Here is a 24214-nt window from a genome sequence, read left to right as displayed (position 1 = left end):
AAATGTAACTTGGTCAATAAGACATCCAGAAACTAGCAGAAATCAGCCAATAACTCAGATTTAAGTGGCATGATAATTGGGTTTCCTAAGCATTTTTTGGTATTAAAACAAGTTAATCAACCATAAAACACAAACTCATCAGAATCTAAGGTCTTATTCAATTAACTTCTGGCCTCAAACACTTAAGTGTTTTTTTTTCTTTCTTTCTTTCAAATCATTATGTCATATTTTGCCAAGAGAGAAGAGATAGTCTGGAGTGAAAAATTCCAAAGATGGAATAAGAGCCAATCCTTTTAAACTGTATCATTTTATCCATGATTATTATTTTTAGTAAAAATAAAAACAAAAGTTTTCTTCTTGCCCAGAAAGGAGATGAAATCTTAAACTTACAAGTTGAAACAGAAGGACTGAAGTTTTGTAGTTTTTTGTTTGAAGTGACCCTTGTATTCTTATATTTACTCAAAACATTGGATAAACTAGAAATTTGGGAGGCAAAATAACTATTAATATAATACCATCAACACATGATTTTCTGCCTAGATGCTTTATTTTAAGTTGATTTACAACTGCTTAAAATCTTTTCTTGGTATGAAGATCATAAACTAATGGTTAAAATAGGCAAGTGTAAACCTTTACTAGTCCTCAAATCACAGCTTTAGCTTAAGCTTTCCTGGATGTGAGCCTATAAGTTGGCAAACTACTGTGGTAGAGTTAAGAGAGAAAAGGAGGCTTTTTCCCCCTTTTTATCAGACAAAACTGGGTTAAAATCCCGTATGCCATATATTTAGCTATCTGACCCTGGGTAAATTATTTAATCTCGCTGAGCCATGGTTTTCAGCTGTAAAGCAGTAGGAAAAACATTCTTCTGATAAGGTTCATGGTAGGCACACTGATTTAAAAAATCAGTTATTTCCCTATTCCTTGAATTGTTATTATACTTGGATGATGTCACTATGACTACAAAGGTAGCAGAAAAAATGCAATGACTCTATGAGATAGTTAAAAGATCAGGAAAGGCAGTGGGTCAAAATTTTGGTAGACAACTCGAGAGTTAGGACATAGCAGAATCTGCATTGCTTAACACTGAGGCCATGTTCTGAGAGATGCATTGTTAGTCCATTTTGATATTGTACAAACATCATAGAATATCCTTACAGAAACCTAGCTTGTATAACCTCCTACACACCTAGGCATACAGCCTGTTGCTCTTAGGCTACAAAACTGTACAGCATGATACTATACTGAATACTGTAGGCAACTGTAGCACAATGGTAAGTATTATGTGTATCTAAACATAGACAAAGTAATGCATTGCATGAGGACTCTATGATGGCTATGACATCATTAGGCAACAGGAATGTTTCAGCTTCATTATAATCTTATGAAACCATTATTGTATATGAGGTTCATTGTTGACCAAAACACCATTATGTGGGGCATGACTGTAACTGGCTTCTAGATGTGAGAATGGGCCACTGGGCAAGAGTACTCTTTGGTGTCTGTGGTCAGGGTTGGCAACGAGAAATCTAGGGGGTTGAGTATGTCTGGTTAAGTCTCAGAGCATCATGTGGCCAGCCAGGGAAGGAATAAAGGAGTCAAATATTCATTCATTCATTTACTCAAAACTAAATACTGAGAACCTGCACTATTTCTGGTAGTGGAGTGGTTTATTGTCTAGGTGGGGAGACAGAAAACATACACACATAAATTATAATGCACTATGATAAGTGTTAGAGATATTAACAAAGTCTTTTGAGAACAGAGAGAACAGAGCACTTAACATTTGAGAAGTTGAGAAAGGTTCTTGGCTCACTAAATGTTTATGCAATGAGGGAGGAATATTTAGTCTGGGTGTTAAAGGATGAGTAGAAGTTTGCCAAAGGGAAGATGCAGTAAAAGAAAATTGTAGTTTGAGGGAAATAGAATGGATGTAGCTTGAAATTATAATGGTCTGATGTATAAAGGGAATGATGCCAAATTTAATAGACAGTCAAGAAAGTTGCATAAAGATGGAGGTGAGCTCAGATTGGGAACGTTTTTAATATGCTGATTCTACTTATATTGTATAGGTAAATGGAGAGCTATCAGAGGTTTACTGAAGTGTTGGATGACATGATAAGTTGGTTTTAAAGGAAGATGACTCTAACAGCAGGTTCAGGATGGGCTATACTGAGAACAATCAAGTCACAAAGATATTAGGAAGCTCATTGATTTAATAAATACTTTAGTCATTTTTGGAGGAGTGAGGAATAATCATACGAAACACATCTAAAAATATCTTGAATTTTGCCAGATTTCTAGCTTACAAAGTATTCTTATACCCACTACTTCATTTATTCTCTAAATAGCTCTGTGAAGTAAACATTATTATTATTAGCATTTATATTTTGTAGATGAAGAGAGTGAAAATTAGAGAAAATAAAAGACAACCATCTTCCAGTTACTAAGTGGGATGCTGGGATTAGATTAACTCAGGTATTTGATCTACAACATCATTGATTTTTTTTCTATCATACAGTTGCTCGGAATCCAATTGAATTTTCCAGTTGAGCATGAAAATTATATTGTTGCAAAAACAGCTGCAATAATTTACCTTCCTGAATCAACATACTTGGGTATCTCCCTTCCATTCTGATTCTGGACTTACCCATATGACTTACCTTCTTAAGTGGGACAATAGCAAACATGGCCAAATTGGAGACCTGAAAAGTATTTGTGCAATGGGGCTTGCCCTTTCGTGATACACTTTGGAACCCTCAACTTACCATGTGAAGAATCCTTGGCTTGCCTGTTATATAATGAGACATGTGGCCAGATTATCCCTATTGCTCCACCTGAATTCAAGCCAACCACAAGACATGTGCATGAGGCTGTTCTAGATCATCCAGCCCCAGATAAGCCAACTCAGCCCAGAATCACCCAGGTGATGCAGAAGTTGTTTATTGTTTTAAGCTATTACGTTTGGGAATTATAATGCAGCAAATACCAATGAATAGTCTATTTCTGCAAATGCCTTTGTACCTACAGATATTTGAACAAAGCGACAAAACAACAACAACAAAATTGTATTGGAAATATCCAAAGGTTTTATTTCTACCATCCTGAGCAGTGATTTCTGAACTCGGCCACATGAGAATTACCTGGACACTTGTTTAAAAACTCAGATTCTTCCGATCACCCTAGACTCCCCTAACTCAGTATTTGCATGGCAAGAGCTTGGAAGGTTATGTTTTAAACAAGTTTCACAGTGATTCTTACATTTACTAAAATTTGAATTTAACTATTCAAAAGATATTATTTTCCTCACCCAAATACTCTTTCATGAATGTCTTTTACTAATGTGGTAGGTCACCTGGAAGTTAACTTTTAAACCATGACTGAAGAATCATAGGATGGGCACAGTGACTCATGCCTGTAATCCCAGCACTTTGGAAGGCTGAGGTGGGAGGATCACTTAAAGCCAGGAGTTCCAGACTAGCATGGGCAACATGGCAAGACTCATCTTTACAAAAATTTTAAAAAAATAGCCAGGTGTGGTGGCACACACCTGTAGCCTGTCGTCCCAGCTTCTCAGGAGGATCGCTTAAGTACGGGAATTTGGGACTGCAGTGAGCTATGATCGTGCCACTGCATTCCAGCTTGGGTGACAGAGCAAGACCCTGTCTAAAAAAAAAAAAAAGCAAACAAACAAACAAACAAACAAAAAACAACTAAACAGTAACAACCCAAAGTTGGTTTGTTTGTTTTTCTCATAGTGTTATTCTCTGTAGTCTGTATAGATTTATAGCATAAGAAGAACCCAAAACTTAAATAGGGACTAAAATCATGTTACTAAAAATTGGCAAAAGTGTATAAGTTAAATATTTACTTTTATACCAAGGTTATGCTACTAGTGAAGAACAGAAATGATATGGGGAAGAAATGAAGAGGAATGTGATAGGTAGAGATACTCTGCAAGAGAGGAACAGGAGGCTTAGTCACTGGGGAGTGTATAGTCTCTCAAAGGAAAGTGAAGATGAAGAAAAATAAAGAGAAAAAGGAGCAACAAGAAAAATAGGATGGACTTGCTAAGGCGTGACCCTAACATAGTTTAAGATTAATACTTACTGTGGATGTCTTGAGTTTCTTTCGTGGATTTATACAGTAACACAGAAACAAGATTCATGAGGCATAAAAGAACACTACAATGCCTACGTAAGTACTGGTGTCTCCTAACCAACGGAAAGGGGAGCTGAGAGCTAACTCCCAGTGAATGAGGGGGTCTGGTTACACTATGAGCTCAATTAAGAGAAAATCAACTGGCTCATTATTATACACAAGGACATTCATTCTTCCAAGTGAGGAGAATGATTACAACTTGAATAGGAAAGCCACAAACCACTAATCAGGGTATCTCAGGTTTGACCTATTCAAGTATATTCCAAATTACCCAATTAGCTGGATTGCCAATAAGTTTCTCATAGCAGTTATATTGGCACTGATGATACCATAATCAGTTGTTTTAATCAAGCCTTTGAAAACAAAAATGATGGGCTGAATATAGTCATAACAAGAACTGGGAAATTAGAGCCACCAGGTCACTGCTGTTGGGTTACTCCACATTCTGCTCTAGTAACTGTTGCTAGAGGATGGTGTGAGCTTTATTTGGTTTGGTTTTTGTATCTCTCCTCCCTCCCCCCATCCGCAACACCCAAGCTCAGGCTTTGTCCCCAATTCCTACTGTCCTAGCCTCCCTTCAGGGGCTAGCATTGCTACTTGAGTGACCTGCACTTCTGTTTTTTCCTGACTCTGAATCCACTGACCCTCTTGAGCCATATCTTGGTAACCTGGATTCTTAGCCATCTTTTTTCTTTTTTTTTTGCTACACCTTAAGGTTGAGCTGGGCCTATATTCCCTAAATCATAGAGGAGGAAAAATGAGAAACCTGCCCACCCTCACCCACTCCTCCACTCCCACTGACTTTCCTGATTATTACAGAGTGATGGAGTACTTTGTATTTCTTGGCCAGCAATGGTTTGAGGGCAGGAACTGCTCATTCTTGTAGCTCCAGAATACATACCTGGCAAATAGTACATACTTAACAATTGTTTGATGAATGAGCCAGTAAATAAATGGGAAAAAATGAAGTTTGAGATCATAATTCAACAGGAACCCTGTCAGTCTTGTTTATTCTTAATAGAACATAAAATGATGTCTAGAACATTTGTGCTCAAGAAATACTTTTTGAAAGAATGAATGGCTATGAGCAGTATTTTTTTGCTCTTTCTAATGGAAATCTATTGAGTTCCATATTTGGATTGAGGTCAGGATGGAGATAAGGGAACAGTCACAAGCTGCAGGGCAGGGATTAAGAATTCGGTAATATTTCACTAGAATCTCAGAAACCTTAAAACTGTAAGCTGACTAGGTGTCAGGATAATCTTGCGGAGGTCATTGGCCTTTCTTTTGCCTATGGAAAGGGGATTTGAATCAATCCTGTCAAGAGGACTGGGTTACCCAATTATAGCACTGTCATAACAAGGTACAATGCTGTGGGAACAAGAAGGCTGAATGATTGTTTGGGAAAGTTGAAGAAAAGGCCAAAGAGAATACTACATTTAGGCAGGTCCTTTTAAGCATTGTTGGCAAACATGCATGCAGAAGTTCAAGAAACTATTTGTCTTGATTTGGGTTTCCATAGATGCAGACCCTGAGACAAGCATTCAAGTATGATTGATTTCTTTGGAAGATGGTCCCAGGAAGTGCTGGCAGGAAAATGGGAGAGTGACTCAGGAAGGAAAGAAGACCATGAAGTTGTGGTATCAAGTCAGTTACCTACCAGCAACTGGAGGTCGGGATCTCCAGAAAACTCTGGTAGGCAATGGAGGACGCTCATCAATTATTCTCACTAAAGTACCAAAAAGTGGAGCCAATCATCCACCAACTTCTTGCCTTGGTTGAAGACATTCACTCTTCCCTTGCCTTGCAAGTAGGTCAAGCATGCTTCCTGGGCAAAAAGGATCCCTGGACAGAGCATCACTCAGTCCACTGTAGCTCCTGATTAAAATGCAATAAAACTAAAATCAATACAGCACCGGCATACCTTGATACCATTTTTGCCTTTGCAACTTATTCCATTCTTCCTCCTCCCTGCCTTCATCCTGAGCTCTATAATAACAAAAGATAGTTAAGGAAGGCATTGCCCCTTTTGTTCTTGCTCAACCAAGACCTGAAGCAGAGTTGGATTACTTCCACAGAGCAGGGAGATTGAATTTCATTTTGCTAGGAAAAGAGGTAAGTTTCCATGAAGAAATATCCTCCCTGATGCCCTTCACCCCTTCTCTGACCCTGCACCTGCATAGAAGAAAAGAGTGATCATTTCCCTAGACCCCTGGGTAATTGATTCTCTTTGGTGTCCTCTAACATTTCTGAGACTGCTTCCATATCCTGGACTCTAATCTATCTGCTTAACTTTCTGGAAGCAATGCCATTTCATCATGAACTACTTAAGGGCAATGTTTGAATTTTTTTGGTGCCAACTTTGTATCCTTTACACCTTGGACATAAAGCATGCTTAAAAATATTAGTGTTGCACGTGGGACATAAAGGGTGATTAAAGATATTATTTTGGATGGACGAATGGATAAATAATGAATGAGTGAAGAAGTAAGTGAATGACTGCCCCTGTCCCCTATGATATTCTGGTGACTGGCTTGGGGATGAGTTTGCTTCGCCATCCTGATCCTTGTTCATTGCTTCAAGTTATTCACTATCTGTTCCCCAAAACCACCAGGGTATTACTGCTCAGGACACCAGCTTTTGCAGAACTGCATCTCAAACCCCAGTTTTCACTCTTCTTCGCACATCTCACCTTCTCAACTCTTCATTTGCTTTCCCTGCCCTTTGGTATGCAGGCCCTTGCAATAAGGTAAGATATTGATTAATAATAAGCTCCGGTAAGCTCCAGTCAAATTTTATTAAAACGTTCTTTTGAGGGATATTTTTATTTTAAAAGATGGTGCCAGGATGATCCTAAAAGATGCCGTTTCTGAGTTTGCAAAGTGGTTAGGAAATATATTCTGGAGCTGGTCCCCCTGCTATGCCCTAATTCTGCCATACAATCACCTTCCTCTCTCTTCTGTGGACAGAGATTGGGCATGGGGGTGTGGCTTTCCTGCCCCATCATCTGTAAATAAATTATATTCCTCTGTGACCATTGCCTATCTTATTTCCCAACAAGAAGATAAGATGTGGTTTGGGGATTTCAACTCCCAAGTTCAGCTGTGAGGCCTATGGACTGAATCTTAAGCTTTTTCTTGACATCAGATATCTCCATGTATATGGCAATTCCTGCCACAGAACTCTACTCTCAAAAAAGCCCCAGCACCCCTGAGGTAAATGTCTGAAGAAAGGATGTGGGTGGGGAACTGGGGAGGTGAGATTTTAACCGAGGGTATCATATGAGTATCACAGAGTAGTCCCAAAATGAGTAAAAATGACCCTAAAGTCCTAAAAATGACCATAAAGTTCATACATATGTGAAAAGAAAACGGGAGAGAAAAATAAGACCACCGTCTCTGGCAAGAAAAGTCTGTGGGATCAGAGGGTTTAGGTTTACAAGAGTCAAAAGGAACCCACACCTGAGTATCTTGAGGATGGCACATTGGTGGATAATGACCACATAAACTAAATTTTTCTCACAAACAAAAAGAACTTGAGTAGTGACAGATGATGGCATGGAGAGGGCTTAGGGTTATAGGAGGGAGAAGAGTTGTGAAATTAGCAAGGAAACAGGTTTTTCCTTAAAAAATGACAGTGAGCTATCTTAATTTTGGTGGATCACTTTATGCAAGGCCTCACAAAATCTTACTTGCAAAATTAATTCAAATTAGATATGAGCATGGTCATATGTATTGAAACCTAGCTTGTAGTAATAAATGGAACAGGGCAACAGTAAATGACAATATATCACGGGGAAAGGAGATTTTTTTTAGTGCAGGGCTTGGAGGCCTGGTATTTTGTCTGGTCTTATTTAACATCTTCATTAATGATCTGGAGGAGGACGTAAACAATAATACAATAATAAAATCTGCACATCAAAGTTGAAAAACAAACCCTGATGAAGTCTGAAAAGTAATGTAAAGGAATCTTAAGGCATCAGAAATTGAATCAGAAAACAAAATGAAAGCTGAATGGAAAGGAAAAAGATACATGCATATATACACATAATCTTAGTCTAAAAGATTATATACACAATCTTATTGTATAATAATTATATAATTAATTATATTACATATTAATTACATATAGTAGTGTATTATATGTATAAAATCTTCTAAACATTACAGTAAACAAAGATATTCTTTTTGAAGAAAATCTAGAAAGCAATACATGTGTCAATATTGGAAAAGATTTTACAAGAGCATGGGGCAAAAAGTGCCTCAAGAGCGCACATGGCTGGTGTGGCCACACAGAGCAATAAAATGTCCATCTGGTGGGAATTTTGGGAAATCCAAGTTTTCCCTCTTCCGACACTTCCAGACTCTCATGTTTCTCTATTGAACATGCACACAAATGAATGTGTACTTCCTGCAAGAAAAGAAAAAGCTTTTTTTTTTTTTTTTTTTGCAGTTAGGCATATTCTAATCAACATGAATTTTTGCCAATTATTACTACTGTTAGAAAAAAAATTGTTCTTGTGTCTATACAAGATACAGTCTTTAGAAGTAATGTGTAAAGTATGTAATTCCAGAAAGAAAGGACCCAAATTAAATTTCTCAAGTGAACTGAATGCTATCAAATATACCACAATTTTATTAATCTCTCCCTTTTATGTAGGCCAATCTTCCTCAAACATTTTGATCTCATGTCACCTTTACACTTAAAATTATTGAGGACCCTAAAGAGCTTTGATTTCTGTCAGCTACAGCTATCAACATTTACCATATCAGAAATTAAAGCACAAAAAATTAAAATATTTATTATTTTATATGAAGTAACATGAAACAGTACATAATAACACACTGTATTTTATGAAAAAATCTTTTTTTAAACAAAATAATTAGTAAAGAAATGGCATTGTTGTAGATTTTGACAAATCTTTTTCGCATTTGGCTTAATAGAAGACAGCTGGACTTCATATCAACTTCTGCATTCAATCTGCCGGACATGTTTTGTGGTTGAAATAGATGAAGAAAATCCAGCTTCACATAGACATGTAGTTGGAAGAGGAAAAGCAATGCAGACCCCAATCCTATTTTACCTCCAACTGCATGAGAATAACCTTTCACAGCATGGATAAGTCTAAGTGCTTGGGGTTTGTAGTGAGATTCTAAAACACCTTCAAATCTAACATCTACAGTCTAATAAAGGCACCATTCTAAGAGGTCAGACTGGACAGCACTTTTAAAAATAAGAAATAACTAGAAAAGAGCTCTTGGGCTTACTAGCTTACCAGCTGGTATGAAATTGAGTATATTTTACAAATGTACATGTATTGTTACCAATAGGAGCCCAAGTAAAGCATTTGCAATGCTGAATTCCTGATTCACATTAACACTAATATGGAGGTGACAAAACCTGAAGGTTACGCAAGGATAATATCTGGAACATAAACCACCAAAACTCGGAAACTGGGTTATGTTACTAAAGGAAGTCCAAGGGCAAACAATAACACTATTCTGTAGAACAATAAGCTCAGAGAAATTCTTTAAAAGGGTTCCAAGTCAGACCATTGGATCCCCTTTCAGCCTGAATTGGCCAATCAGTTTGGCAAATATTTTTACTGTGCTCATGACTAGTTTGAATGACTTGACCAAATAGTTGTTTTGGCATTCTCTAAAATATTACCAAAGGATTTGACATGCAATTCTGGTTATGCAACTACTTTGCTTGCTCAGATTTCTTCAAAGGCTTCTCTTTGTGGTGTGCTCCAAAAATCACATAGGAGGAGTTTTTAAATGCAGAATTCCAATGCCCATCCCCAGTCTACTGATCTCTAGTTTTGAGGAAAGTGAGTTCTGGGAATATACATTTTTAAGTTTTTCCACAAGTGAGTCTTTTCGTACTCAATTTATAGACAGAAATCTAATAATTGTAGGATCACCTACAAGGTTCTTCATGATGAGTCTCCAAAGTTCCCAGTTTAATTTGACGTCACTCAGCTCACAAAATACCCACACATTCTCCAAATGTGCCTCATTTTCTCATATCTTTTTTGCCTTTGACCCTGTTCCTTCCTTAGTAATAGTCTTTATACTCAGTCTTAGGTATGATTTGGCCACCTTTTATTCCTTTTTCAAGAGTCAGGTCCATATCACCTCTTCTGTAAAGTCCTCCCTGTTTTACCAAGGAGCATGCTTTCTTATGTTTGTGCCTTGTACCTCAACTACCATGTTGTAAGATTTATCCCTTTATAGAATAAGGTCCATTTACTTGATCACATCTCTGTTAGCTCCTTGGGGGCATAAGTTATATTTTTTGACTCATATATCCCGAACACTTAGCTCATTACTGGAACATTGTATATGCTAAATAATTTTTTTTTTGAAAATAAACGAATGATTGAGATTAGCTCTGGGTGTAAAATCTCTCTTTGGGAAGAAATGAGACATACGTTTCGTGGCAAGTGTCTTTTGGAAAAAAAACCTCCTCAATAACAACTGTGTTTTATTCTAATACATTAGTGATAACATAAATATTAAAAGGCAACCATACTTCCTAGGAAATATAATGAGAAGGGGAAAATTCTGACAGCACATATCAACTTTAGTCTTTTTCTTAAAAGTTTTTTTAGAAAACCACTTTATTGAGATACGATTGACATATGAAAAGTTGCACATATGTAACATATACATTTTGATGAGTTTGGGATAATTATATACCTGTGAAACCATCAACATCAAGGCCATAAACATGTCCATCATCTCTCAAAGTTTCCTCTTACCGTTTTTATTATTATTGTTGTTGTTTTAATTTTTTTCTTTTAGTAAATTTTTCTTAGTTGTTGGCAGAAAGTTAAAAACAGAAGGAATGCTACACACACACACACACACACACAAAGAGGTCATTGTATATAAAACTAGCTAATGTAAATCAACTTTGCACAAATAACATGAGATGGGAAAAGGGGAGCCGCCACACCCCTTCAAGGTAGGAAGTGTCATTAGTATGCAAAGCAATAAACAATGGATTCCAAAATCAAAGTCAAAACAGTAATAAATCAGAGTGATAAGGTGAAAAATGATGGGATAAGCAGCAGTAGTGGCTATTAGTATGTACACCTGCTGGTGAGACAAAGCAATCCAGGAAGGTGCTTGGGAAATATTCCAATGCTGAGACCAAGAGCAAAGACGTTACTTTGAAATGGTCAAGGGATGAAGTGGAGTTCGGGATCCTTTGAATGTTTTCGTAAGGTCGGAATGGAAAACCCAGTTGACTCAGAACCCTTTTAAATGACAAATGAGCTCCCGGTAGTCTTTTTAAGGGGCAAGTTGATCAGCACTTTCTGAAGTTTTCTAATAATACAGGCCCATTGTTTGACTACTCCTTCGGTTATGTTGACATTTTGTGACCTAGGATCGTTAAGATGATAGTTAGAATTGTGTCCAGAGAAATAAAGCACTCTTATCATGTCAGAATATTCTAGACCTGTGACCAAATAGGCCAGTTTCACTCACACCTACTTGCCATAATAGTATCAAGATAGGAGTATGTGAGGCCTCCAAAAGCATCATATTTTCTAATTCTAGTGCTGCCTGATGATGTTGGCTTGACTCTTTTCAGAGGGATTCACTGTTTTCATTTTTCATCCTCAAGCTACCAGCAACCACAGAAAAGTCATTCCTGGAGTCTCCTGATCGGAAAGATAGAAACATTGTACATGAACCTTGTATATTAAGTTTTCACAAATCAATCAGACTCATTATGACTTTTTAAGAATATAATTCTACAATTAATCTGATGTTTGAATCAGTGTAAATTAGTAAAATGCAGATTGTTATTTCAATAAATATTGTGATGTTATTTAATATCCAAACTTATTGGTAAAGAATAGAATGACCCCAACATGATTAAAATATTTGTGAAATATTCCATTTTTGAATACTCCCAGAGCAAAATCAAATTTACAAATGAATCAGTGTAATAATGTGAGAACCTTCTAAGTAACACAGGTAAATATCTTTGCAGTTCCTATTGTGTAGGTGAAAACTCTCCCTTTTAATTCTCACAGTAAATATATAACATGGAAATAAAATGTTTAGCATATACCAAGGAATAACAATAGCTTACATTTATTAAGGCCTTCCTATGTGCCAAGCACAATGGTATTCTTATCATTCCCAGATGCACAAGAGGGTTCAGGCAAAGGCATTGCAAGGGTAACAGTATGTCCAAGTCCAGAGAGAGAAAGTAGAATCTGACCTACTTTCAAATAACTTGGAAATATGATTTTCCCGTAAATGCTATTTCTTTGTGTTTTACTTTCATATAAGAGTCAGGCTAGAGCCTGTGTCTGGTTTCTGTATCAGTCATTCTTCTTGCCAGCTGTTTACCAGTCACGATTGATGCCTTTTTTTTTTTTCTGTCCCGAACAGAGAATTTCAGAATTTTCCGAGCTGGATTAATTTCTTTCAGTTCTTTGCTTTACTTGTCTGGCTGCTCTGAAAGCAAATCTAATTTGATCTTGGCCTCACCCCTTTGTCCTTCACTGTCACTTTTTGATCCTTTAGCCCTTTCACACTGCCCAGTCTGCAACAACTACAACAACAACACAACAACAAACTAGATTTGTTGCATTATAATAAATAATGCATTATTTAGTTACAGGAAATTTTCATGTAACAAAACATAAACAAGTATGTAATGAACAGAATCTCTTCTTTGTAGTGATTAAACTTAGCTGTCAGGGATTTATTTCCTACATGTTAACCACAGTGCTAGAAAATAAAGTATAGGAGTGGAACATAAATATCAAAAAATTACTTAATGAATACTGTGAGGAAGCTAAGACATCAGCTGAATCAGGAGAAAGCATTGCTGATTGCAAATCATTAGACTGCTTCTCAGCTGAGCAAATTCTTCTATAAGCCATAACTCACAATGGGGAGTACCTGCAACAGCCCAACTCCTACATTTACACCCTGAAGGTGCTTAGGGTTTAGAGGTGCATATATTGCCTGATGAATGTCCATCTATGGCTAAGCAATGCACATGCATGTGTATATGTGTGTGCGTATTTGTGTATGTACTACATCTACTTACAAATATTATACTTATTCCTTTATTAAAAGAACCATTACTTGGCTCATTTAAAACAAAGTTGGATATTTTTACTTAAACAACATTTTCAAATAGCTCATAGCAGATTTCTGCTTTCCTAGTTGATATTTAATTTTAAAAGTAAGACTTCAGAGCCTTAAATATACACTTAAGAAGTCTAGCAGTCAGTCAGTAAGAGAATTGCTCGCCTAAGTAAATCAGGGTGAGAAGGGAAAAGTCTCCCTTTTATTTTTAATATGAAAATTCTGATCTATTTGAGTTTCACCCATGTTATGGCTCCTCTATCAGGAATTCAGGTCTTTGCAGGGAAGGAATATGTTCTTAGATACTCCCAAGAAGTGAATGGAAAGGAAAGAACACTAAGAACCCAAGAATGTGTATCCCACATCTAGATCTCTGGCTCATGAGAAGTAAAAATGATGTGAGGAATGTATCGTGTATTTCACCTGGGCTTTAGTAGAACCAGGTGATCTCTAATTTTTGGACTTTTTCAATTCCCCAGGCATCTGTGATCATAATGTTAGGACCAAAGGGTGACATGTGTAACAGGAGAGAGGGGTTATCACTGGACCAAATACATCCGTGAATGTACAATGGCATTTAATTAAAACAAACAAACCCTCAAAAAACAATCTTAAATTCCTCCTTGGAAGGAGAGTTCCACAAAGGCCACCACCATGTTTGTTAGTTTCTGTTGGGTAGATGGAAGACATATGCTATCTGTATTTTTTGGAGTTAGACACATCTAGTGACGTTCAAACAGGAACTTGGAAAAGGCCAAGTAGGAGTACTTGCCTGTTACAACACTGTGATGTAGATTCTGTTATTACTTCTACTTCTTAGGGAAATAAATCAACCTAGCAAACGGGTAGAGCTGGGCTTGGCAAACATGCAGTTTGATACTTACATAAGCAACAAACTATCCTGCCTCCTAAAATGTGTGACTGTGATTCCTTAAAGGGTAGAATGAGCAGATAGGCAGGAGACAAAGTTGTATCCCCGTTTTAGTGTAGGGCTTTGTTAGTGATCATTCAATTTTCCCTCACTTTCTACTTTATACCTATAGTCACACTATTATTATCTCCTGCATATGCCATACTCTCCTACCCCATTTGGTTAGTTTCATTAGTGTTTATAATGATTTCACAACACAGGTTGCATACATTGGGAAAATGTATGCACTTAGTTGTCACGGGGCAAGAAACTTAGCTGATGGAGGTGAGATGATGAAGTGCTCTGAGAAGATCATTCAGAAGAAAAGGATGTGGACTAATATGAAAAGGAAGATTTCCTACCTAGGAAATAGGAGATCAGAGGATACAACAGGAATCAGAGATATGTTCTTAAATATGCAGAACAGGTAAGCAGCCTGTCAAAATTGGGGAGCAGTGTGTTCCCACTACAATGTCAAAGGATGATCTATCTGATAATCTATGTGGCATCTATTAATTTAACAACAATAGTTATGATGATAATATACTAAAGTCCAAGAGTATTAGTCTCTCCTCTTCTCTTGAGATAAACACACCCTTTTAAACCAATTTGAATCAATTATATGTACATTACATCTCTACAGAAAAGACGACGACCACAGAATATCCTAAGTAACTGCACATATCAACATAACTTATATTCATACAGAAAAGAAGACTTGCTATAGCAACATTCTTGAAAAGATATCTGGGGATGTTGCACTGCTAAACCTACTTGTCCCTGAGTAACTCTATTGTGTCCCAGAGTTCCCTCTGATTGAAGTCCACTGAGTCACAGTGGCAATTGTTTTGATAACATACCCTTGATCGGCTTCCTTCCCTTTCTCACTGGTGTCTCCTCTGATCACTTCCAAAATAAACTACTTACACTCAATTCTTGTCCACAGGTCTGCTTCTGGGGAAACAAAACCACAGGAACTTTAGAAATATATACTTGGAATATGTCATGTATTAATGGGTAAAGACACCATGGATATGAAGGAGATTACCTATGGAAGAATATTAAGAAGAGAAGAAGGTAAAGAATCTTCCTTGAGGAACATCCACATTTAAAGGTCAGGGAGAAGATATATCAGCAGAAGCGTCAGAGGGGGTTGTGGACAAAATATTTTCAAAAACTAAGATGTGAAGACCACTAGAATTTGCTTAAATGCTGTTGGAAAAAGATATCATAGCAAACAGGAGTGTGAAAATATAGGTAAGTGAAAAGAAGAACAGTCACTGGTGTAAGATTCCCAAGGGAGTAAGATAAAATTGAATCCAGGTCCTGAATGCTGGGATAAACTGCAAAATATTTGGTAGGTTGGGTCATAGAAAACAGAGGAAGTTCTTCTCTGATATTTGGATAATTCTATATTTGGAAACAAGAAGATAATGGATTGTCTTTCTTCCTACTTTTACCTTACTGTTTGAGTACTGGCATGAACAAAACTCAGAACATAATGAATCTCACTTATTTCCAAGTGGGCTACTCCATTATTTAAAAAAACACATCAGGCCGGGCTCGGTGGCTCAAGCCTGTAATCCCAGCACTTTGGGAGGCCGAGACAGGCGGATCACGAGGTCAAGAGATCGAGACCATCCTGGATAATACGGTGAAACCCCGTCTCTACTAAAAAATACAAAAAAAACCTAGCCGGGCAAGGTGGCGGGCGCCTGTAGTCCCAGCTACTTGGGAGGCTGAGGCTGGAGAATGGCGTAAGCCCGGGAGGCGGAGCTTGCAGTGAGCTGAGATCCGGCCACTGCACTCCGGCCTGGGCTACAGAGGGAGACTCCGTCTCAAAAAAAAAAAAAAAAACACATCACATGGACATGGAGTTTGAGGAGAATATTCTATTTAATATTATTTATTCTATTTAATATTAAGTTAGGCTTCCTTCCTCTATTCATAAAATTGAACTGGATAGAATAGGAGTCCCTAATCCAACACCTCCAACTGGAGAAACAGTCTACTGATTCTCACAGATCTCATGTCCTGCTTTGTGTAGATAATTTTCATATGGATTATAATGAATAATATTAATTTAAACAACTCCCTAGAAGCCTAAAACATTTTGTTTGAAGCTCTCCTTTGTCCAACTAAAAATAACATCTGGTCTACAAGGCTACCATCATAATTGAGTTCTACATCTCCAGTCACAACTAGAACCAAAATTACAGTGAACATACAATAATTCCTTATCTCTTGGTTCCAGATTTTTCTCAGTTATTTATATCTCTCTATTATGGTCTCATGTTCCTTTCTGTTACAGAGTTTCAGTCTATGTTGAGTCAAGCAATTATAGGGCTGCTTAAACTTTGTTTCATTAGCCATGGTCCACTAGCATCCATGTCATGGCGCTAGGGTTTAATATGGTTAATAGGATCCTGGATGAGGAAGTATATTGAAAATTAACTTTAAATTAAACATAAAACACTAAAAATTATTAGAAGCATTAAAAAATAAATGTTTCCATATATGGGTTAGAAAATCTGACTTTATTTTGATCCTAGGGGCTGCTGGCTATAGTGAAATGTATAAAAAAGAGAGCGTGATCCTAGTTTCTGTCTCTACTATGGGTTACTTGTGATTAACTTCAAATATTCCCTCCACAAGAAGAGGCCCAGAAGAAGAAAATGAGCTTCAGTTATTCTAGCACAATCACTGTGATATTTGTAAAGATTCAAAACCTATAACAAAATGTATAAAAGGAAACTCCATTTGAAATGATTTGAAATCTCACATGAAAATCTAGTTTTTTAAATCAGAGCTTAGAGAAAATAACAGAATATTGTAATAATTGAATTACAAAAACAACTGAATTTTGGAAAATAATTTTTTCTCTCATGTGATATGCGTATGCCTATCTATTTAGCAATGGTGTTATTCCATCAAATGGGATTAGATTCATTTTTGACTCCTGCTAATCACTCTGTCCCCCCAACCTCAAGATTATGAAAGTGGAAAGGAAGGGGGAGATAGGGAGGAAATATAACTTATTTAAACTGTATAAAAATGCTGAAATAAAATGAACATTCAAAACTCCTGTGATTGAATTTAATCTTTTGTTCAACTCATTCACTGAGGAAATCTGTCTCCAAATGGTTCATATCATAGAATATGATGACTCCAGTAACCTCTCCTAAACTCCACATTTGCTATAAAAACTATTGTGGCTGATGATAGATGATGAAATTTACTCTCATGGTTTGCAGGGAGCCTAGTGCCAATAATTTAAGACTTTCCATGATACATCACTAACTTTATATTCTAAGCAATCACAACCTATTTTTAGCCACCTGCTGTTTTATGGCTTAGAAATCACTTTATTTGTTTGTGATGGTAATTTATTATAAAAAAGATTTTCAAATTACATATTTGCATTGAGTTAGGGAAGGAATTAAAATGCTTTGCTCCACCCTTCTTGGTAAATAAATATAATCTTTTCAATAGTTTGAAGGTTCTCAAGGAAATGAGACTCTTGGTCACTTTTAGAGTTTTTTATTTATGAACAAAATCTGTGGGAGCATATTCAAGTTTTAGGCAAGAGAAGCCCAGAAATCAGCTCTTAAGTTAGTAGAGAAGGGTGGTAACTACATATTTGGAGGACTTTTATCATTTAGAATATGTTGTGGGTGGCTCTTTCAAAACATTGTCTACTAGCAGCCATTGAAATAATATTTCTCTTACTTCAGACATCTGATGGCTACCTTTATAATTTCTGCCTATAAGAGTCTATTATACCTATATCATTATTTGCCTAATTTTTATTCAAATAAACTGACTTTTCACTTCAATAAATTTACATAAGGGACATTTTATATCACAACTATAAATTAAAACCATGTTTAACAACCATAAGTAAAAGGTAATTAAAAAATAAAATCAATCTTATTCTCGTTAGATACTATTCCTATTGAAGAATAAATCATAAGAATAGACATTCAGATGGGTGGAGAGGCCTTCAATATATACTGGTATTAAATGAATGCTTTCTCCTTGAGAAATCATAAGGGTTGAAAGATAATTATAACATTATAACTTTATGTTATTTAGCATCTAAACCAATACCGCTAGTAGTATACCTCCCACACTTTGCAAACAATGCATTAAAGTAGTAACTTGCAGTTAAATCAATTGGCACTGTCTTATACACATTTTATCACAATTTGATGAGATCTAAAAGTGTTATTGTTTCCTTTTCTCCAATACCTCAGTGATGGTTGGTTTCAGTTGAATGGTATCTTAAATTTTATTTGAATCATTCTACCACCGATAATATAGAGCTGCTTATAGTTAAACTATATGTTGCTAATAAATTGCTCCCCATCCTCTCTTAGTTTAAACTCCTTGTCATTCTGGTCAGCTCTATGCCCAGTTTCCAGGTATAATTAAATATGTGTGTGAACATGTAGTTTTTTATATCAATGATATTTATTTCATAAAAGATATAGATGGACCAGCTCACATCTTTTAAAATCACTCCTATTTAGGGTATTCATGGTAAAATTGTTTTGCCTTTTCTGTATTTTTGAAATGTTTCATAATAAAACATTGGAAAAAACAACTTATAGTATATGACAACCGAAACCATTTGTTCTCAAGTTAGTGGTTAAAAGAAAATGCAATACACTGTAGCTAAATAAGGATATTACTAAATTTTCTTCACACAGGTTTGGGTTTTTAGAGTCTTAGTCTAAGGAAGGTCTCAAAACCCCAAGTAAGGTCCCAATAAATATGTAGGTAAGGTCCCAAATATATGTATATATTTGGTTTATTTTTTCCACTCATAGCTAGAAGTAAGTAACTTCAGACATTAAGCCTTCTTTTTCCATTTCTGATTTGTTACATTTTTATTATAACAAAAGGTTTCTGAACTTCAGCATTGGGAAGGTACAAAAGGTAATATTCAGATATAAGGAGGATACATGTTTGAACTATTGTATAAGTATCAACAATCCATTCCTTTCTGTTCGTTTGGTCTCAAGTTTGCTTGATTTGGCCTCTCCAGCTTGAAGTATGCTAATCTTTCTGAAATTACTTGGTGAACTTTTACCCTTAATTTCTAGGAGTAAATATTTACTCAAACACTTGTATTCAACTGTGTATATAGGGAGCATTTAAAAATCTTTGCAGTAACTTTTGACATGTTTGCAGTAACATCTCCAGCATTATAGTATGCAGCAAGCAGTTTTCTGAATACAGAATAATACATATGACAGTTCCACAGTGCGAGTGGTCCTCATTACCTTTCAACAAATAATAGTGACTCACTAAATAAAAATTAATGATTTTAACGAAGAATGTTTGAAACTTGCTATTACTGGAGAAAGGCAGATTCACAGACTAATGCAAATGATAACATCTTCTGAAATATGACTACATTGGGTCCTTCCTCTCAACTGATATACAAACTGTAATAAAGCTTTTACTGTTATTCAATATCACAATGACATTAACAATATAATTCAAGTTGCTTGGTGGAGAAGCCAAAACAAAGATTATATAATATTGTTTTTTGATTTTAAGTTTTAAGATCTTAACTCTGTTTAACCTGTTTGCATCAAGATCCCCAAAGTGAAAAAGGGAAAAGAATCAGTATGTGAAATACACTCATATTCATATTTTTACTCTCATAACAGCTCTTCAACAAATAAAATCTCAATTATTTGCAATAGCACAAGCATAAAATATTCTATGACAAATAGTTTAATTTGTGTGCCAAAATACCCTGTTTGGGTATGCAGGCCATGCAAAATCTTTTAAAATCTATTTCACATTTTCTTCCTTGCAATTATTAATTACAATTACTATGGGTTAAAAAAAAATCACAGTGCCTGATCTTTCTAATACCCAGTATCTTAAATCAACACTGCATAATGTATATAAATAAAGATTATACATGTTTTCTGGGACAACATGTCCTTCCTCACCCTTGAAGTTTCTGACAGGTGGCCCCTAGTGTAAACCAATTCACTCTCCAGTTGGCACATCCCAGAACACATTGGATTTGTCTGTAACTAAGGCATGTAGCTCCAGAATTTTTATCTTTAGTTGAGGAAGTCTGGACGATAGGTCTATAGGATACCTACCTAAACATGTTAAATTTGTTTACTACAATTATTCTTACCCCCAGTCTAGTTCAACATGCATAAATAACTTGATACTCATTAAGTCGAAGGGATTTTGAAGCAAATAAAAAACAACATAGCTTACTATGTGCACTGCTAAATGTTATTAGTAACCTTTAAAACTCATTATCTATATGATGACAACATTGTAAGGTATTCCAGAATTGCTAACAACCTTTTATAATGAATGTTGGTTGTTACCAAACAACAATATGAAAGTGTAGAGGGAAAATGAGGACATTTGGAACATCAGGAAGCGTTACCATAGTATTATAGAGGCATAGAACTGAAAGGAGTGAAAGAGAAAAAATAATAATGCCTAGCACTTCATCTTTTTATCCAATCAACAAACGTTTATTAAGCTTCTACTACATGCCAGATGCTGATGGTAAAAAGATAGAGAAGGTATATTCCATTCATGAGCAAGGGCCAAGAGGGAGAGAGTGACACACAAGGACACAAGTCAAGAGATTGGTGGGAGCTTTGAGAGGAGAGAGGGTACAAATCTGAGTGAGGCCTGGAAGAAAGTCCCTCTGAGTTTTATTTATTTCCTTCCTGTAATCACCTCTGAATGGCACTTGCATTTCACGTAGTCCTCATATGACTGTAAGTGTTTGATGATGGCTTTGAATGGGAGTTTGCTGCTCCTAGTAAAGCAAATATTTCTTTTCATGAAGGAATTCACACTAAAACATATATATTTAACAATTCTCAGTAGATAATTCTCAAGCAAGAAGATGTCAAGAATGAAAGTACTTGTACTCTCTCTATTTAAATAGATGATAGTTTAGAATTAGATTAGTTGCTGTCCTCAATCCCAGTCACATGTTAGATTCACCTGTAGATCTTTAAAAAAATACACTGCTTGGTTTCCACCCCAGACAATCTGATTTAATTGGCCTGAGATAGGCTAAGGGAATGAGTATTTTTATAGAGCTCCCCAGTTGATTTTGTCCTGCCAAGAGTTGAGTGTTTGGTTTAGAGTAGTGGCCTTTTTCTATCAGCCCTATCTGAGATCTGAGTAAATCCTTCAACTTTCAAGTACTATATTAATAGGACTCACTACTTGCTAAGGTTCATAACAGCCTGGATTAACCTCCTCTGCTTTCTCTGAAGCCCCAGAAGCATTGGGCTTCTCCCTGCTTCATTTTCATTTCCTTGAACAGCCAGTCATAACCCTTTTAGCGCAGCAGTGTGCTTCTCTTATTCTGGGTCAAGTTTCTTCATCTAGTTCTTAATATGCCTTTTTGCTGGAAACTGACTTAAATTTTCTCCTTTTTTGAACATATGTTATTTTTATTATAAAATATGTATTTTTATAGAAAATTAGTAAGGCATTAAAATAATGTATTTTTATAGAAAATTAGTAAAGTATTAAAATAAGAACAAAGGTTACTCCAAGAAGCAGTACTTCTCAGGGTATGTATTTTTAATCTTTTTCCTATGTTTATATAAACATATATATATATAAACATTTTGTTTACAAACAGTATCCTATAGTATCAAAATACCTTTTATAACCAATACTTCACATGAAAAATTTTACCTTGAAGAATTTCAATATTTATCAATAATTTTATAGATCATCACTTTAAATGGCTGCTTGGTGTTCTATTGAACATGTTATCCTTTCTAAAAAAAAACAGCTTCCTTTCTTTGGGCATTTAGGTTGGCACCATTTTTTTTCACTTCCAAATGTCCAAATTTGGATTTTATTTTTTAAATGCCAACTTAGATTCTTTGGGGACTTTAAACTATGCACAACGATTTTAGTATTTTACAAGTTTTGTCTTCTATATCATCTCTTGTTTTCATCCTCTTTTTAAAAAGGCTTTTTTCTTGCATTCTTTTCCTTCTTGCTTACCCTTTGGCCATCAGAGAAGACAGTGAGCTGGGCTGGGAGTTTGCCTTATGGCAAGCTCTCCTCTTGCTGCTGGGCCTACCCTTTGCCTCCAGCTCTCCTTATTCCAGGAAACATTGGGGATGCTCTGCCTGGAGCTCTTCCTTCTCTTTCCTGGGCCACATGCTCCTTCACAAAGGGGTCAGAACAGGATTTACTTCAATGTGGTCTCTGTGTCACAGACATTCTCGGAAGTTCTCGTTTTGTGTATCTCTAGTGTTTATTGCTGATGTAGGTTTTCCTTTCTAGGTCTATCACATCAGCTGTGAGAAGTGAGATTCCAAACTCAGACATGAGTAATCAACCCCCAACATTTACCCGTATTATGTCTTCATGAACTAATTTAACTGTCTCCATCTCAGTTTTCTCATTCATGATAAGGAACAGGAATTGTACTCCACTCATCACATTAGTGTAAGAATCAAGCAAGATAGTACTCATAGGTGCATAGCACAATATCTGACATGAAGTGATTCATAAATGTTGGCTTGATGATCATGATGATGAAGACAATAATTTCAATGGAAGTCTCAGGTTACCATTGTGCTCAGAAGCATTTCGTGAGAGATGAATAAAAAGGAATCTGATTTTTTTTTTTATTGGAAGCACATTGTTTTGAATTAAAGTGAAAAGATGTTAAATTACAAAACCAAATAATAAGTTACTGAAAGCAGACTTTTTATTGTCTTAAAGTTGAATCACTCTGTACTTATAAAGTTGTTCTTACTTAGTAGTTACATATGTTTCCAACACTTGTAACCCCAAAACTCATGCCACAGCTCAGACCCTGTTATGGACTGAATTGTGCCACCTGCCCAAATTCACATGTTGAAATCCTAACTCTCGGTGCCTCAGAATGTGACTGTATTTAGAGATAGGATCTGTAAGAAGGTAATTAAGGTTAAAAGAAGTCATTAATGTAGTCCCTAATCCTATATGATTGGTATCCTTATAAAAAGAGGAGATTAGGGGCCAGGCATGGTGGCTCATGCCTGTAATCCCAACACTTTGGGAGGCCAAGGCAGGTGGATCAGCTGAGGTCAGGAGTTCAAAACCAGCCTGACCAACATGGCAAAACCCTGTCTCTACTAAAAATACAAAAATTAGATGGGCATGGTGGTGGGCACCTATAATCCCAGCTACTCGGGAAGCTGAGGCAGGAGAATTGCTTGAACCTGGGGGGCGAGATTGTAGTGAGTGGAGATCATGCCACTGCCCTCCAGCCTGGGTGACAGAGCGAGACTCTGTCTCAAAAAAACAAACAACACAAAAACCCCCCAAAAACAAAAAGAGGAGATATGCACACAGATATGCACAGAGGAAAGACCATGTGAAGACGCCAGAGGAATATGGCCAGCTGTAAGTCAAGGGGAGAGAGCTTAGAAAAAACCAACCCTGCTCACACCTTGATAATGTCCAGCTAATAGTGATAGACTTTCAGCCTGTAGACTATGGAAAAATACATTTCTGTCATTAAAGTCACCCAATCTGTGTTACTTTATGACAGCCCTAGAAAACGAATAGAGATGAAATCTAATTTTTTTGCCTTCTGTAGAGTTTAAAATTTTTTTAGTTAGTCTGGTTTTAAAAACACATGATCATTACACTGCTTTTCAGCAAAATAGCCTTAGTTCTTAGAAACATTTTCCATAAATCCTATTGAGTATTTTGAAAGAAACTGCAAAGTTGAAGAAAGTTATTTCAATCTGGATATTACTTTTCTTTTTAAAAAATAAAGATGTTTTTTCTTGTGTTTAAGTCTGTGCTCTCTACCCTGGTCTTCCTGTACTATTTCCAAGAGATTTGTATGCTGAAAGTTTACTCCAATATTTTTGTCAGTTTATGTTTTCTTCTTATTAGCCTAGAGAAAGGTCTTCTAAAGTGCACAAAATGTATGTATGAGTAGAATTCCTTTTCTTCATAATCTTTTCTAAGAGCTCATTTTTTCTCT

At 36.2% G+C, this 24214-nt stretch overlaps 1 protein-coding gene and 1 long non-coding RNA gene across 3 annotated transcripts in view; one reads left to right on the top strand and one right to left on the bottom strand.

Annotated features, from left to right (window-relative positions):
• The window catches only part of LOC103220136 (UPF0764 protein C16orf89-like), a 201635-nt gene extending 193249 nt beyond the window's left edge, over window positions 1-8386 (top strand). For both annotated transcript variants that reach the window (XR_005243377.2, XR_012095337.1), the window contains one exon: window positions 5681-8386. The gene's annotated coding sequence lies outside the window, so the exon portion shown is untranslated. The remainder of the gene's footprint in view (window positions 1-5680) is intronic.
• The window catches only part of LOC140713336 (uncharacterized), a 200259-nt gene that overhangs the window by 91486 nt on the left and 84559 nt on the right, over window positions 1-24214 (bottom strand). The gene's annotated exons all lie outside the window — the stretch shown is intronic.

The sequence above is a fragment of the Chlorocebus sabaeus genome, chromosome 14 (genome assembly GCF_047675955.1).
Source record: "Chlorocebus sabaeus isolate Y175 chromosome 14, mChlSab1.0.hap1, whole genome shotgun sequence".
NCBI lineage: Eukaryota > Metazoa > Chordata > Mammalia > Primates > Cercopithecidae > Chlorocebus > Chlorocebus sabaeus.
Note: the sequence above shows the minus strand (reverse complement) of the source record. Positions and strands in the feature narration are given on the sequence as shown.